Genomic DNA, 7,500 nt, shown 5'->3' on the forward strand with positions numbered 1-7,500 from the left:
TTTTTTGATTTTCACCAATCAACTTGTAGACCTTCGATGACAAGTCCTCCACTTTGCGAACGTGGCCCTTATCAGCAGCTCTTTTTTTCTTCCTTAACAAATATTTAACTATTGGAGTAATCCACGGAGGGTCACGGGAAGACGTCACAACTCTCCTCACAGGGAAACACTTATCCATAAGATTGTGCAGTTCCTTATTTAATATGCTAGTTGCTATTTCAACATCCGGAGCATTAATCACAGGTGTCCAAACAAAATCTTCTATCTCTGAAGTAATTACAATACCAAGCATTATACCTTTATCGGAGAGATGAGCGATTTCAATCTCTTGTTTATCAAACCATTTTATCACTTCAGCCCAAAAATTTTTTGAATAATGACAAGATGTAATAAGGTGCTCGAGGGATTCGTCCATATCTCCAGAAAAAGAACATGCTCGAGTTGATGCAAGTCCAACTTTGAACAAAAAAACATTTGTTACCAGACATCTGTTGAGCAATTTGTAGTGAAATTCACGCGATTTTGTATCCAAGGTAGCGCGAAAAGGCAAGGTGTAAATCGCTTTCCATTCTAAGACATCATCAACAAATTTAGTGTTAAATTTCAGCTGAGCAGTTGGTGGAGTGATGGTTCTATTTCGAAGTTCCTTATAGACAATTTTGGAAGCCGCTGTTTTGATTAGAATAGTTTGCTCGTTTAAGTTAAGTTTGATCTCATCATGTATATTAAAAGGGCTCATCCTCTATGTAGGAAATTGTTTTAAAACCTTCACGCCATTCAAGTGGTAAAGCATCAGTTAAAGCAAGAAGTCTAAAAGCATCAAGTGGCGAAATGATTAGCTCCCTCAGCCTGTGATTATTTTTAACAATAAGTTTACTGTTATCGGAGATTAGATCTCCATTCCCTTCTCTGCCAGTGTTTTGAAATAGACAGAGTTGCCTCCAATACAATTTCTTGCGCATGCTCAGACGTTTGACCGCGGTGTGCATCGCAACAAGTCGATGTTTGTGTGTCCCACGTTCCTGGCGCGCAACATGTGGACCTAGCGCGCATACCCTAGTGCAACACTGTTGCATGAACGTGGCCAAACGAGTACAACATGATGCAACATCTAAGACGTTGCACGAAAAAAAATTGCCTGTTTTCAAATTTAATCCAACATGTTGCAACATATCGCAACATAACGCAATAGGGTGGCCAAAGGTATGCAACATGTTGTGCCCAAAAATATTGTACGATGTTGCGGCCCATACAACCTCTCCTTCTCTTAAATGAAATCCAAACGATGTTTTCACAACTTGCAAAGAAATCATGGAGGCATCAGTTAGCGGATTCGTGTATTGCGCACGAGCAGAGTTTGTCACAAAACAAGAAACATGGCGGCCGATGTCAGTGAGCTAATGCGGTGGCTTCTTTTTAGTTTATTGTAAACTATTTTTTTTTTTAATTTCTAAGCCCTTCAATTTGGAAAATTTACCTCTTCGCGCACGTCGTTTTTAACGCACAGTAGTTTCTCCGAGATCAAGGTAAGGCAACATTTTGTAAATGTATATTTCTTTGCATTAAAAATGCCTCGAGCTAGTAAGCTTAAGCTTGTTAGTGGCATCCTCGTCTCAAAGAGGCAATGGTTAGCGCTGGGGATTTGGGCAGGATCTTGTATGACTGTGTAGCCCGATCATGGAGTGGCAGTCTGTTGCAGGTGGCGCGTATGTTCCTTGTGGAATCGCACGCAGAGGCTGCGCGTTCTTTCCTCGCTGCTCTCTTGCATGTAGCCTGGACTCTAGCGTTCGCTTCCGCCTTTGAAACCCCCGCTTTGATACTTTGCCGCCATATATTTCGGTGTTTAGCGATGTCCTCTCATGCACTGGTGTCGATTAGTGCAGATCGCAAGTTTTGCTTTATGATAAGCTTAAGCTTATCAGCTTGATGGTAAAACAGGGTGGTGAGGAAACAGTAATTATCCCGCTGTATAACTCGCAATTTTTCAAATTCCACTATTTTTTTTTGTAATGGTAATGGTAGTGAATTTATATAGCGCATTTTCTATTGCCATATTCGCTTTACAAGCAAGTGATCTGTGGGTGTGATCGGACATCTTTGTAAAATGTCAATTGGGCGTTCGATTTATGGTATTTGTAATAGAAACACTTACTCAGAAGTTGGACATTCGTTTGTGCTATTTGATAACTAAATCTACGTTTACTTTTTTGTTTTTTCAGCCGGCATTTATTACCGCCTATAAAAAGAATTATTTTTGCTAAAACAGAATTTTGTAAAAACGAGCTTTCATTGAGTGTTATACTGCGAGGCATTTAAAATTGTATTGTGTTGCCAACCAATCCCACTCTCTTAAGGGGAAGAGTTCTTTTGCCTGTTTTTTTTTTTTTTTTTTGTTTTTTTTTTTTTTTTTTTTTAAAATTTTAACTTGAAATGCATTTCTTTTCTTTGAAGATTTTCATTGATATTACTGGGGCGGGATTCCCATAAAAGTGATGGAGTGCTGATCAGAATTTTTAAAACAAAGACCTAAGACGAACTAATTAAAATAATCTTTCCAACAAATTTATGTTTGGCTTTTAGTCTTTTCAGTCATAAAAGTACTAAAGTACACCACAGACAAACGCAAAGATAATGAATAAAGAAAAAATATATATAAAGAGAAGAGGAGAAAGAGTTTTAAACATTGTAAGTGGTTCAGAGTCATGGATTTTAACTCCGTTTCAGTCAAGGCACAATGGAGCACACCTGTCATTTTTTCTAGTATCCCCCCTCCACTCCCTTTGGTTTTGGTTATAAAATTATCAAAGCATTTTTATTTTTCTTTCCTCCACTTTGTGATGGCACTGAGACAACGAAAAATGCTTTAATTAAAAGTTTTCTAATCAAGGTTTTTTTTTAAACAGCAACAACAACAACAACAATTACACGTTTGTAGCAGATATAGACAGTTTCATTTTAGGAAATTTCCATTTCTTTCTTGATGGAGTCAGTCCGCTTTCACCTAAAAGGCTTTCCTGCCATGTTCTCACATTCTGTCTTCCATTGCATCCAGAGTGCCAGTTTCAGTGAGCAAAATTTGTCTCTCGTTGATATTGTGTTTTTCATTTCTTACAGGAGAAAATAACGGTGGGATTGTTCTATCACCACTGACTGCAATTTATCAGCTGGGAGGTAGAGTCTTTTACGTCAAAGCTATTCGCTATGCTTCTTGCCAGTGTTGTAATACTCATCAATTTGCAAAGGGTGAACTTTTTTTTGGACAGGGGGCTTGCTATTTGGTATTCATACATAGATACCAAACGCCTCATGGTTTTCACCTGTTTCATTACCAAAGAACTCGATTCTTTCTACTTTCATATCGTTCGTTTAAACATTTCCTGAAATACCTCACTATATCCCAGTAGAAACAGAGGCCAGTTCCAACCGAGCAAAGATTGTCTTGCAGGTGTTCTGTGTTTACAGCAGACTTCTGGAGCACCTTTATCTCCTGCTCATTTAAAGGGCCGACAGTCATGAAGTTAAGAAACTAGAACTCCATGTTATCCAAACATTTCTCACATGTCTGCAACCTGGGAAACTCTAAAGATGAGCAGCAATTTTCTTTACAGAATGTAAATCCGGTCTGCGCTAAAGAGGGCTTTAAATGATCCCGATTCTTGGTCACTGCTATTAGTCACAGGGGCTGCTTGGATGTTATTAATATTGTCTACAAGTAGGTTAAGTTGATTAATAAGTTCATATTCAGGATTGATAGTGGTAATGGAATTCCTGTATATACAAATGAATTCCTGGAATTTCAATTTGCAGGGTCCAAAAGAGGTCCTCACGGTCGAATCACAGGTCACTCTTCTTTCTCAAGTTTCCTATCAAATAATCAATTATTTCTAGTTTATCCCTATCCAAGCTGAACATACGCAGTTCACGAGAAAGCTGGCAGGTGTATGCTTCAATCGCTGGAGTTAGGGTCAACAAGATGACAGATAGGCTTGTAAATTACTTGTTCCGAAATTTGATGTTATACTGAATCAGTTCAAGGAGACACTGCACATTCCCAGCTGAAAGTATTGCAACCGATGTTGAATATAGGACAAATTCAAGAATGGAAAGTAGCACTTTTGATGGGTCGAATGAAGTAACATTTGTTAAACATCTTCTTTCCCTCAGACCTCCCCAGCCCAAAACACCCCGCTGATATACAGGAAAGTTTGCAAAAGCAGTTTTTCGTGTTTCGGCGAGAAGAACACGTTCCTAGTCGATGTTGAGCTGAATGAAATTAAACGTGGTTGGCTGAAGAGGCGTTTGTGGTGATGTTTTGGAGCCATCGAACAACAGAAAGATGTCCTTAGGCGAATAAGTTACACTGATTATCCTCTGAATCCTAAAACTCGGATATCCGACGATACATCGGAAACAACTTGACATATTTGGGTTCTAGTGAATAAACAGCTTATCCAGCAAACTAGCTACGCAGACTACGCATTGAACTCGTACTCGTAATTTGTGCGAGTTGTGAGTTGTGCCTCGACGGGAAGCTTCAGAGCCATTAGGGAACGAATCAGCTATGAAGGTTTTCTCAATTTCACTCCGCGATAATAGCACCAACAAAAAAGCCAACAGACAAATAGTTTTTACAGACATCGCCATCTTTTTTAACTTTCGAAAACATCTGAAAACAGGCCAGCTGCCAAAAAGGGCGCCCGCTCAAAAATACGCCGCTGACCACGATGAAGGCTTTGCAAGTTGCGAGAACATCGTTTCTCGGTCCCAGGCCCTCCGTTTCAAAATCCTGTGGTTTGTCTGCACAACTCATTCTCTACCTTGAATTAATAGGCCATTCTTAATAGGCCATTTCCTAGTTGATGTCTGCCTCCTTTTCAAAACGAGTCTCAGTGCGATTTTTTTCTTATGAAAATTAGTTTTCATTCATATGTAAAGTAGAACTAATTACCATCACAAAAAACGCGCACTTAGACTCGCTTTGAAGAGTAGGCAGACTTGAACTCGGAAATGGCCTATTTGCTCTGAATTTACTATTATCGTTAATTTAGAAACTGAAAGTTTGATATGGATTATGGAAAATGGTCATATATTTTTATTAAAAGACAACCCAAGTGTATTGAAGTAGGACTCAAACCTTGGATGTTGGTCTGCAAGTGTTTCCTTCCTGTCTCGCCCCATTGTTCGCGCGGCCAAAACATTAAAAATCTTCCAAGGAAACGCTTGCTACGCAGGCTAGGACTTTACCGGATAGCACTTATCTTTGCCGGGTGGCATTTTTTTGTCTGGTAGCATGATTTTTGCCGGGTGGCATTATTTTTCCTACCTTCAAGGAGCATCTTTTGCATTCATTCTTTACAAGGTTTTACTAAACGCCATTACCTGGGGTGCAGTGCGCTGGATTAAACGAGAGCGTATGATTCACCAGTTGTTATCGTCAAGAGCTAACTCGTCTGGGAACTAATTAAAGAGACCTTGTCGGCCATAGGTGTGATTGCTAAACGCTTTAGTACTCATAGTCTTAAGGCTAGTCGAGCGACCTTTATAGCTAAGAACCTTGCTAGATCTGATTGTTCGGACAGATTACGTATGCTCCACGGTAGATGGAAATCCGATAAGGCGAAAAATATGTATAGTAAAGAGTCTGTTAAAATTAAATTTGCAGTTGACAAAATCTTCTACCAGATTTTTTTTCTTATTAATTACCCTTTTTTCACACTTACCTGTTTGGCCTCTCATGTCTTTCGATCATCTCTACAACTTTTAAGAGATAACTGAGGACAAGCCAGTAAAAAAAATCACCGCCCCTGGCTTTAGGAGCCAACCATTGGAAAAATGACGAGGTATTTAGTCTACAACTTTTTTTTTTTCACTTGCAGGTTATACCTATTTTTCCAATGACGTCTACTTGCAGTTTTTTTATTAATTTGAGTTGTGGTTCTTGCCACTGTACTTTTTCTCTACTCTCGACAGGAGTTAGCAGATCTATACTTGATTGTATTAGAAGTGTCGTAAATTATTACAACGATTTGCTCGTTTCAAACTATCCACTGACCATCTTCCGTGGAGGTTGTCGTATCCCAGCAATTGTAGTCAATTGAATAGATCACAACACTTCTTTTTAATCAAAACCACTCTTCAACAACCCTTACGCATGCTCAGTTACAACTGATTACAAAACAAATATCCCATTTTGTAACACCTCTCCTTTCAAAAGAAGTTAGTTCATGCAAAATCTCAATATCAACAATTAACAACATTCTCCTTTTTAACACTTGTAATCTTGCAAGTAACTGGGAAGCCTCCGAGTTGACCGGATTGGATAAAGTTTTTCAGGACTTGCCCAACTTTCATTTGAAGAACTCGGTGGAACTAAAGGGGTGTTATCAACATGGGCAGGCATGGGCATCTCTGGTTGAGTAGTCACAGCAATCTCAGTAGCAGGCTCAGATTCGGTCAGCGACCGTTTTCCCAGGTGAGAATCTTCGTCAGTCAATGGAGGCTCTTCCGGCACTGCGGTGAAAGGAACGGGAGCGACTGGAAATGTTGGATCTGCCGCAATTTCGCCAGGCTGGTCCACTGGGGAATCATTCGTTGGGACAACCTCTTCGCAACGTCTCAACAGTTGATTCACGTGTCGTTTCCACAAGTTGCCTGACACATTGACAATGTAATGGCGAGAACAAATAACTTCAGATACTACTCCACGCACCCATTTTCCTTTCTTTCCATAAATACGAGCAAGAACTGGATCACCAACATTGAAGTGAAGGAAGCCGCGATGTGCAGTGCGACGAAGCATGGTTCTAGATTGGCGATTCTCAACATAGTTTTCAACAGAAGGTGTCAACAAATCTAAGCGGGTGCGCAATCGCCGGCCCATGAGAAGCATAGAGGGTGGTTCACCTGTCGTAGAATGGGGCGTTGTTCGATAAACCAACAAATATTTGGCGATGACAGCAGTGACATCGGCATTACTAATGAGGGCCTGTCGAAATGCTGATTTGAGGGTCTACACAACAGGTCCAGCTTGACCATTTCTAGACAGCTTGTAAGGTGCGGAAGTACGATGCAAAATCCTACCACTAATGCAAAACTGTTGATATTCTGCTACCGTAAACTGTGTCATTTACGATGATTTCTGGAAGACCGTGCTGCTGATTTGTCATTCTGATTACTTCTGGCTATTTGCTATAAGCATCTACAACAACAACGTGGGTACATCTAGAAACTGGTCCAGCGAAAGCAACACGAATTCGAGACCACAGCCGTACGGGAAAAGTCCAAGGATGAATTTGAACAGTGGGTGTGTCTGATCTCATCGACTGGCATGTGCTGCATGAAGAAACAGTGTTTTTAACGTGAGAATTACGGTTGGGCCACCACAAATAAGATCTAGCTAGAGAATTCATTCGAGATATCCCGGGGTGGGTGTCATGCAGCCCTTGCAACACTTTCTCTTGGAGTGAAGGAGGGAAAACAACACGAGTACCCCACACACCC

This window comes from Montipora foliosa, chromosome 3 (genome assembly GCF_036669935.1).
Source record: "Montipora foliosa isolate CH-2021 chromosome 3, ASM3666993v2, whole genome shotgun sequence".
Classification (NCBI taxonomy): domain Eukaryota; kingdom Metazoa; phylum Cnidaria; class Anthozoa; order Scleractinia; family Acroporidae; genus Montipora; species Montipora foliosa.